Genomic DNA, 11150 nt, shown 5'->3' with positions numbered 1-11150 from the left:
GAGTTTGTGTGTGTGTATGTGTGTGTGTAAGGCATAAATTTACTCTTAATCAAGGAAGAATAAACAAAATAAGAGAAGAAGCGCCCATCCCTGCTCCCTCAACACAGGTGGTTACTGAGCCTTTTCCTCATTGACTGGTGTCTAACCTTATCGTCTTTTGAGATTTAGTTTTAATAATCAGTACAAAGGGTATAAATGGGGACAAGGGCAGGAGCCACTGCTATCTGTGGGGACATGAGAAGTGAAAGCCATCCTGAAAGAGTGTGTATTATTGACATTGTGTATGGCCATGTCAAGCACCCAATTCCTCAGGCTAATGAGAAACTGTCAAAGCTTTCACCATAGGCCTGGCTCAGAAGTGGCTATGCCTTACTCTGGTCCAGGTACAAGTATTTATGACTAAAAGGCAATGTGTGCAAATACTACAACTGCAGCTTTGACTTGCTGCATGCTTATAACCTGAGACTGCTCACTACTGAGACAAGCTAATTTCTCCCTGTGTTCCACATAATAAATAAGCTTAGGTTGCAGTGGTAGTTGGTACCCCTAAATCAGAATGCTCGCACCCCTCCTGACTTCAGCTTTTCTGTGTACGTGTCTATGTAGACACACAGCCCTTTCTTAATTTCCTTTAAATCCCAGCCAAGTTTCCAGAGCCAAGCTCTGCAGGTCACAGCACAATACGACAAGGGGAAAAGGGCCATCACATTCCTGGAAAAGAGTAGAGGGCTTTTGAGCAAACAAAGGTTTTACTAAGTGTACTTTTAAGTTGTTTCCTTAACTGTCAAGAACAAAGAAAACATTTAGAAGTTCCATGTATTCAGTGTAAAAGGTTAATGAGAACAGTGGGTAATAGAACTGAATAACCTGATTGTGCAGAGCCATAGAGATAGGTTGACCTCTATCCAGAGATGATTAATGAGGTAAAAAAGAGGCAAGACACCTACATCAGATGCAGCCTGAGGAAGATTTTCAAAATCCAAATCAGCTAAGGCTTTTCCAAGCAGAGGAGAATGAAAGCCAAGTTATTTATGCATGAGATTCTAGCCAGTGGGATTATCCAGACCAGTGAACATGACTCTGTATTTGTTATGGGGCCGTAAGGAGCCAGAGCATGTCTCCTGTGGACCTAGCAGTCCATGAAGATGTTATCAGGTACTTGTAGATGAGACAAAGATGTGTAGGGAGGGTTTACTATGGAGCCAATATGCAGTCAGCACATCTACAGAGTCCCCTCTTACAGTTCTAGCTATTTACTTTGAAGTCTTGAGGCCTGTTACGGTTTATCTCTGAAACTTACTTTAAAAGTCGTGTTGAAGGCATGGACTCCATTGTAACCATGTACAAAGTTGGGGGTCCTGATGGTGATTGGGTTATAAGGGCTCTAAACTCATCAATGGGTTACATGATTGATCAGTTCACAGCTTAGGGACTATTAGGAGATGGAGACTAGTTGGAGGAAGTAGGCTTCAAGTTGATTTTCTTGCTTATTTTTTCACAGCAACAGAAAGCTGGCTCCCATACGTTTGGAAACGGTTTCTTCCTTGCTCCTGTAAATACCAATTACTTTGACTTCCACAAACCACAAATGTTTTCAAAGACTTTGAGAATAGTGGATCATTTTCAGAAGGTTTTAATCCCCTACCTATATCTCTAAGAAGAATCAATACCTAGGGCAGCTAAAGCCAATCAAAAGGTGATCTTCACAGCATTTGATGTGAAAGTCAGAATTACTCCTTAGACTGTAGAATGTAAGTTGTATATGGAAACAAGAAAAACATTAACCTTATTATATCTTCCCATTTTGTGCTCCTCGGCGACCAAGAGAATTGTCAGTTGGTGGTAACATTCTCAAAGCAGGCTTTCTTCTGAGCAATAGATTTCAATGGTCAATATGTGCAAGTCTTTGCTCTAAATAGACGTGCTCTCATCCAGGCTTAGTTTTTCCACTTAGGCAGCATAGGCACATTAAACTGATTATAATTTTTGAAGCCGTGAGGTTTGTTATGGTTTATCTCTGTCATTTACTTCCGAACTTGTGTTGAAAGCTTAAACCTAAATGTAGCAGTGTACAGAGTCGGGTCCCTGAATGGTAATCAGGTTATGAGGGTTCTACCCTCGTTAATGGATTATTGGTTAGTCAGTCCTCAGCTTAGGAACTCTTAGGATGTGGGGTCCTTGAATAAGGCTGGGTTATGATGTTCATTAGCAGAATAAGTCCTAGGATTTTTCATACAAAAATCATTTGTTTATACTTCAGTTGCAGATGCGTTAGCCCTATATCATTTAGTCTTCGTGCCTCTGGGACAAAATGCTTGGCATAAGTATTAAGGGAGTAAGGTAGCTTCAGCTGAAGTTAGAATGAAAAAAAAAAAAAGGAGGTAAATAATTGAAGTCAGATGCCACTACAACTATCCTAGTGTGTAGAAGATTAAGGCTGAAAGACTCTGGGCCAAGGCCAATCTGTGTGCTTTGGGAGACCCTTTCTCAGAGAGGGGAAGAGGGAGAACAGTGTGAGGCAAAAATGGAACCACAGAATTGAAGTTAGTAGCCATCAAGCCGTGGAAGTTTAAGAGCAGAGGGAGGACAAGATGGGAGTGCAGTCTCTCTCTCTGCTGTCACTTACCTTAAGTCAAGTTCTGGGTATGTCTCTCTTGAGTCACTTGCATGGATGTAGCTGCAGTTCATCTCTGGGTCCTTACATACCTGTCACAGGTTTATATTCTGTCCCTACGTGCCATTTGTCAAGATGGAACAGATCCACAAGATCTGTTCCATCTTGACAAATGGTCAGAGGGTTCAGACCTATTCTTGCTCCTTCAAGGTTATACAACAGAATGTTTTGAACTTCAAAGACCAGCCAACAGGCTGTTTTGACTCAGAGCATGGTTACCAGGTGTTTGGAGATGAAGGATGGTAATTATGTTTACTTGTTCTTTGAATGAGCAAAGTCTTTTGCCTTCGCCCTCTTGATTGGGGTATATAAGAACTGTGAGTTATAAACTTGGAGCTCATCATTGTATTCACTGTATGTCCTCATGACTCTATCTTCTTTTTTTCAGCTATTTCTTTCCTCAACCCACACTCCCCTCCTCTGGAACATATGGATCCATCAGGCCGGACTCAACACCCAGCAAAGAGGGCATAGAAGAGGGCATAGGAACACAGTCCATCTTTGTGCCATCCATTGTTTGAGCATAGATGCAATTTGTCTATATTATTGCACATTTTCTTCTCTGGCCCCTTGAGTTGGTGCCCTCCAATAAAGACCAAATCTTTGTGGTATTCACTTTCTGTATTGATCTTTGTGGATTCTGCCCTAAAACCAGAGCATGTCATTTTGGGGTTGGTTGGTCAGTTTGATTGCTCCAAATGTCTTTCAGTCTCTAGGTACTGGATAGACAGATAGAGCTCTTCTGTGGGACAATGATCTTTTACCCTGTCACTTGTATTATTTTTTAATAAAATGCTAAATTGGCCAGTCATCAGGCAGGAAATATAAGTGGAGTGACAGCCACCAGGCAGGAAGTAGAGGTGTGGCAATGAGAATTATGAGAAGAGGAATGTTTCAGTCTGCAGTCATCTCCCAGACACAGAGCAAGCAAGATATGACTGCCTCACCAAAAAAGGTACCAAGCCATGTGGCTAACACAGACAAGAATTATGGGCTAATATAAGTTATAAAAGTTAATAAGAAGTGTGAGCTACTAGGTCAACTAGCTTATAGTTAATGTAGACCTCTGTGTGATTTCTTTGGGACTTAACAACTGTGGGAACCAGGCAGGACAGAAACCTCAGTCAACAAAGCTCTCAGCTTGCCTGTTTGTGTATATTATACCCTATGACCATTAAGCAATTGGCACTGCTCGTCCTTTTTCTGGTGAGTCAGTGAGTCAAACACCAGTCTATAGTTCACACCAGTTGTCCAACACATAGGACACTTTGTAGTTATGACTCAGTTAGACTATCTCTAGGGAAAGATAATCTTCTGGCCCAGTCTTACTGTATAGTTCTCTGATATTTGCCTTTATTTGCCCAGAATAAGCTGTGAGGGGAAGGACTTTTACCTTTGGAACCTATGAGACACCAAAAGCAGAAGTCTTTTGATAATGGCTTCTTGTCACTGCTCTAGTGGAGTATTGAAAGGGAATGATTTTTTGCTATACCTACATGGCACATGAATTCCAGGATTCCCATCTGGTTGGGCTGTAGAATTGTTCAATAGTAAATTCAATGTTGACAGAATTAGACCGGAGAGAGGTGGGGGGGGGGTCTAAGTATATTTGTTCTGCATTATACTTAGACCCCCCCCCACCTCTCTCCGGTCTAATTCTGCTCTCTAAAGTGCCTAAAGTTTTTGTGCCATTTTAGGTGTCAGTTTGTCTGTAAGCCATTCTTAAATACTACATAAATGGCATATTTTTAAAAAGTAAAGTCAAATGAAGAAAAGCATAGGAAAATCCTACAACTATCCAACAGCTACATTTGTAGGCAGTTAGGTAATTATAAGTGATTATTGTTAATGCCCCAGAGAGGAGTAAAAGCATGTCCCACTGCAGCCCTAAAGCTGCTGAGCTCCAGTAACTGCTGTCTATTGCATTTGTTGGCCATAGCTCCTTGTTTTGTTCTGTTTGTTGTTGTCATTGTTTTGTTGTACTGAAAGACCCCCAGAGCAGGAAGACTCTCACTCAAGTCTCAGGATAACATGACCCCCCCCTCCCCAGGAACTCACGAGAGACCGTCCTTGCTGCAATCACACGAGGTTTATTGAAAGGACAGGAACCAGTGCACTGGGGCCGAGACTCATATCCCACACAGGGGAGGAGTTCGACCCCGAGTAGCTGGGAAAAGGGGTATGTAAGGGAAGAAACCATAACCCAGTAATCCAAAGGGGGTAGGGAGGGCATCATTGGAAAATTCAGAAAATGCCGGTGATAATCACAAGGGGGTAACTCCCCATTTCTCAAAATTATTATCAAGATTATAATCTAACTTATGATCAGCTAATTCCTGGAACAGAGTCACTAAATTGGCTAACCTAGATTTTTCGCTCTTCTCTTCCTGCTGGATTTTTGGCTCTATTTTTCCTGCTAGAGGGGTCTGGATTTATCCAGGTCTTTCAGTACCTCAAGCTCAGGATCCATGTATGTTCATTTGTTTTTGCAAAAGATCCTGAGAATGTGATTACATTCTTGAATGAGTGAGAGATTGATTCAAAAATTCAAATAGACTTTTGAAGATACCTGGGGAGTGTGTAAAATCTTTGCATAGAGGTAGAGGGAAGTAATTGTGATCATAGAGCAGCCAGAGAGAGAAGGCATCAAGGGTAGGAAGCACACTGTTTTGCAGGAGCTAAAACCATGAGATTGAGTGCTGTTTTGAACTAGGTAAATAGGAGTTGTTCTAGTTTTGAATGAACATTCAGATGACTTCATTGCTCCCTTGGTGTCACAGCCATCACATGTGAAAAGCTTTGACTTGTCTTCTAGGTGATGAAAGGTCTGTGCCCTGTTGCCTTTTCTGCCCTAGCTACAAGCAGCTGTATGAACAAGGCTTCTGGGTGAGCTAGTGCCAGCCTGTCAGCTGACTGCAGACACACCACGAAGAAGTCAGAACTGGGCAGTAAAATCTTGAGTTGAATATAATAATCACTTACTAAATTTAATGTGGTTTATTTTTTAAGAAAACATGATACTAACAGTTTTAGTGAAATAAAACTTTAAATATTATTGGCAGAGACTGCTTGTTTATTTCCTGGCCAGCCTGAATATAGCCAGGCTAAAAGAGATATATAGAGAAAAGACCCGGAGTCAGGAAGAAGCCATGGGGCTTCCAAAAGAGAAAGACCCAAGCAACCAGCCAGAACTTGGCCAGTAGACCACAAGCCTCATGGTAAAATAGAAAATAATAGAAATTGGTTAATTTAAGATACATGAGCTAGCTAGCAATATGCTTAACTGATTAGCCAAGCAGCGATTTAAATAATTTAGTTTCTGTGTGATTATTTTGAGTCAGGGTGGCCAAAGAACAAACAAGCAGCCTTCACCAATAAAATATATTTAGATAAAATACTTTAACTTCTTAAAAAAGATAGATAAAACTTAGTGCCAGTAATCATCAACATACTACTACTTCTGATTGATTCTTAGGGCCAGAGTTCTAGATACATTTAGTCTTAGAAAGAAAATTTTAAAAAAATAAATGAAATTTGGTTGCTCTAAGAGTACAAATAGACACAGGTGTCAGAAAATCTTTCAGGTTTGTGCTGTAATTACTGTGTTTATTAAAGTTTAAAAACAGAATTATGGGGATCAAAGCTTCAAGATTCCAACTGACAAGGAATAAGAATGACTGTTCTGTTCCTCTAAACCATCAAAGTAACAGTACTGAGATTAATGGTCCTTAAAGAACAGCAATGATTCACATATACGCATACTTTCATGGATATCCTATTTTAGAAAATTGGGGGAAAGAAAAAAGTTATATTATTCTTGTCCTTAAAAAATTAACATTAATTTCTTGTTTCTAATTCTTTCCATCCATGATCACTTGATATTTTTACATGTTTTCATGTTGTATTGTCACTGCAGGATAAAATAACCCAAAGACTCAAGTCATTAAATTTCTTCAAATATGCTAGTTTGTTTTAATCTGTTTAACACAATGTTTTAGAAATGTCTCAGACAAACTTCAGAGTATTTTAACTTTTTACTACTTGTTTGAGAAACATTTGCTGCATAGGTTTTACATCTGTATTTACTGTGAAGTTTATGAATACTTTTAATCTGCATCTGAAAAGATAAAAATATCACACTTCTGGTGTTGGTTCTCAATGTATTTCCTGAATGTTGTCCTTGTAGCTTATGGGCATCTGATCCCATCTTCTTTCTTCTGCCTTGAAGGTTCATCATTATAAACAAAACTACTCTGCACCATAAGGGAAAGGGTATTCAGTCTTCTCTCTTTTCTTCACTTTGTCAATGGAGATAGTACCATGCTATGTAGCCCTGGCTGGCTTGGTACTATCATGTAGCCTAGGCTGACCTCAAATGCATGGCAACTTTCATTCCCCATGTTTCTGAATACAGGCATTAGAAATGCTTTGCCACTCCTGAATGCCAGTTGTTTTCTTTATGCCTTGCCCTGTAGTTATATTGATGATTATCATAAATGTCATCACAGAATCTCCTTGCCCTGTAGTTAGATTGATGATTATCATAAATGTCATCACAGAATCTCCTTGCCCTGTAGTTAGATTGATGATTATCATAAATGTCATCACAGAATCTTCATCCAGCAACTGATGAAAGTAGATGCAGAGATCCACAGCAGAGCACTGGGTTGAGCTTCCAAAATTCAGTCAAAGAGTGGGAGGAATGAGAATACAAGCAAAGGGGTCAAGACCATGATGGGGATGACCATCAAAACAGATTACATGAGCTTTTGGGAGCTCACCAACTCTGGGCTGGCAGCAAGGCAACTAGCATAGGCCCAAACTGGGCGCTCGGAATGAGAATGACAGTTCTATGTTGGGGCAGACTATGGGGCCTTTGGCAACAAGACCAGCACTTATTCTTACTGCTTTTACTGGCTTTTTGGAACCCATGCTCTTAAGAGAGATAGCTTGCTCAACCTAGATATAATCGGAAAGGCCTTGGTCTTGCCTAAAGCAATGTGCTAGACTTTGTTGACGCTCCATGGAAAGACTTATATCCTCTCTGAGGAATAGATGGGAGGTGGGATGGAAGGAAGTTGGAGGGAGTGGGAGTAGGGGAGGGTGTAGGATCTGGGATTGGTATGTAAAATGAGAAAAGATAATTTTTTTAAATAAATAATTAATTTTTTAGAAAAAGTCGTGATGGGGAAACCTGCAGAAACAGTTGACCTGAGTTTGTGGGAGCTCATGGACCCTGGAAGAACAGCTAGTGAGCCAGCATGGGACCTACCTAGGCCCTCTGCATCTGGGTAGTTTGGTCTTTTATAGGACCCCTAGCAGTGGGACCAGGACCTGCTCCTGATACATGAGCTGGCTCTTTGGAGCCTAGTCCCTATGGTGGGATGTCATTGATGAGGGGAGAAGGGGTGAGGGAAGCTTGGCACTATAAGTTTATTCAACTCTTACACTTCAGACCAAGACCATCAGGGCAATCGCCAGGTCGGGCTCTTTGATTCTCTCAAAATAGTGAGCATATGCATTGTTCATATGCTCCTCATTGTAGGGATATTCTGTAATAACTTGTCTAATCATTTTAGCATAACAAAACAAAAATAAGTACATTATTTTATAATATACTTAAATTAAAAATGTGCATTAAATGAATTTATAAATGCCTACTATTATCTTAAACCTCTAATGCATATCAAAGATCAACAGTGTTTTTTATTTTCATTTATTAAAGTTTCTTTATGAAAAATACTTTTTAAATTAAGGTCACAGAAAGATTAAGAGTTGAATTGCGAATAACATTTTCTCAGACTTGGGGATGAAATTGAACTTTCTGGACAGTTGCCTGTATTCTGTTTCTACTCTCAGATATCTGGAATAATCCAGACTCATTATTCCTCTGAAATACCTATATTTGAAGAACTTACATGGGAATCTTATTTTAGGAGTCAGGCCTGTGGATCACATCTGAAGTTTCTGTCAAACACACACTCATCAGTTTTGACCTAACTACAGAAAAGCATTTTGCATATTGGAAACTGAGTATTTCAGTGTATTTAGGTACATGCCTTCCACATCCAAGTTCTGGTGTAGTATTAACTGATTTATCTGTTAAGAAAGAGAAGTGCCATGAAGCAATCAAACTAAATTTAAGGAGAACATTAGCACAAAGAAATGAGTACCCATGTTTAAGATGTTTAGAGTAAATGAAAAATAAGCAATTTGTATAACTTTTGTCACACATCCTTTACAGGTTATATTCTAAAATAAAACTTTAAAAGTTTACCATATAAATAGACATATGCAAACTTTTTGGTTTATCAAAGGTTTTATGTTTTATCTATTTGTAATATACTCAATATGATGGATAACAAATATTTACTAACCATATTTTAGTTAAATATTATTAGAAATTATTTTGAATTTTAAATAGAAATGTTTATTGCATAATTTGAAGTGATCAGCTTAAAATAGTTTTTATCTAAGTTATAAAAGATTTTTTTAATATACATTCTTGTTTTCTAAGGAAAAAGTTTTCTTTGGCCCACAGTTTTGGAGGTTTCCAACCTTGGTCCTTGTTCTTATATCTGTGGAGAGGTAAGCACAACCTGGCAGACAGTGCTTGATAAAAAAAATAAATAAATAAAGCCACTCGCCTCAGGGCAAAAAAAATACAAATGAGAAAACAAACAAGAAACTATGTCTCACAGCCTCTTGGAAGGCCTGTCCCCAGTAACCTAAAACTGCCTCAAGACTCTATCTTCTTAAGTTTCCACCTCTTCCTGAAAATGTCACAGGCTATGGACCAAGTCCTTTTTGGGGAATTTCAGGTCCAACTTACAGTAGCATTATGAGTAACACTATTGGCAATATTCGTGGGCATGTTTTTTATGTGGACATGATTTTGGGTAATTAGATTGTAGATCTAGGAGCTGTTAGTTAAAATTTATATTCATTGTTACAAATACATCATAATCTTTTGAGAGCATAAACAACTCCTTCATGAAGGAAGATTTCATTTCATTAAGTAGTATAAATAAGTTCTGGCCAGTGACTGCAGACATCAGAATTATCTAAGTTAATTACTGATGCTATCTCAGGAAATTAATATTAATAGCATAAACAAACAGCAATTCAATCTCATACAACTCACTGCAGAATAAGACATTTTGCTAATATGAGTGTCCATGTTTCAAAGTTGCATATTAGGCTTCTAAGATCCAAGTATGAAAACAGCTTGAAACTGAACTAGCATTTGTAGAGTTATCTTTAGTTACATTCTCAAAATGTAGTCTTTACATTTTTAAAAATCATATTTTTAAATAAATTTTACTACATTTATGAAAATTAAAGTTTAAAGTCCAATAAAACAAAATATTTTGTTAGACCTATAATGATTTAGTATTCTGAAAAGAACTAAGCTATATTTTCATAGATCAAATAACTTCCAAAACACCTTATTATACTACAGCCAGATGTTCCAATCCAGATGGATCTTTTCCTGGGTGCCCACGTCCATTGTATTGTGGGTTCTAGATTGTGTGTGTGTGTGTATTAAATTTTATAGAGTGACATAAAGTAAATTGATTTAAACATTTAGTTTAAATTTAACACAAACTGAAATAACATGACCAGAGTCAAGAATCAGTGTAAAGATTTTATTTTCTCTTTATGGTATATCATCTATGCTCTATTTAAAAAATGTTCTCCGTGGACATATTTACATTTTACATTTATATTCTGTACTTGAACTAAAGCCAACAAAGAATCTTAGGAATACAACATGCTCCAGTTAACCCCATCATTACCAGTTAAGTAAATCCTTATCAATATTCCCATGTGATTACTTCAATCTCCATTAATAAAATTGTTTTTCTCTTTCAGAATTATGGGAAAATTGATGAACTCTTTCTCCTCTGTAATATCCAATCATAAAGGGCAGACAGGCTGACATTTTGTCTAATCAAGGACCAGATAAAAAATTTAAAATATGGCTGTGGTAAATATTAACCTTTAGTGCCATTATTCCCATGAATTTATAACTAATCTCCATGGCAACAAGATGCACTATTGATCCTAACTTCTGGTTAATCATGCTTTGTCTTTTTTTGTCTTGTTCAGAATTAGACTTACGAAGTAAATATAGAAACCCAGATTCCAGCTCAATATTTTAGAAGATGATTCTAGCAGTGTCTATGAAGATGCTAAAGTTCTTACAAAATCTACTCGTATCATTTTGGGAACAAATATTGTATGATCAACTCTTTTGCATATTGAAAATGCAGTTAGACAAATATCTAAGACAACCATGGGTTTTTAAATACCCCCCCAAAAGGATAAACTTGTAAACTTCAGAATTTAGATGCATTATATCATAAATTTTGCAAACAGAGCAAGAAGCTGCATTAAATTTTGTTTTTTTTTTGTGTGTGTGTGTGTGTGAGTGTGTGTGTGTGTGTGTGTGTGTGTCTAGAATTCTTCCTTC

Source organism: Microtus ochrogaster, unplaced genomic scaffold (assembly GCF_000317375.1).
Source record: "Microtus ochrogaster isolate Prairie Vole_2 unplaced genomic scaffold, MicOch1.0 UNK12, whole genome shotgun sequence".
Taxonomy (NCBI): Eukaryota; Metazoa; Chordata; class Mammalia; order Rodentia; family Cricetidae; genus Microtus; species Microtus ochrogaster.
This window is presented reverse-complemented; position numbering follows the sequence as displayed.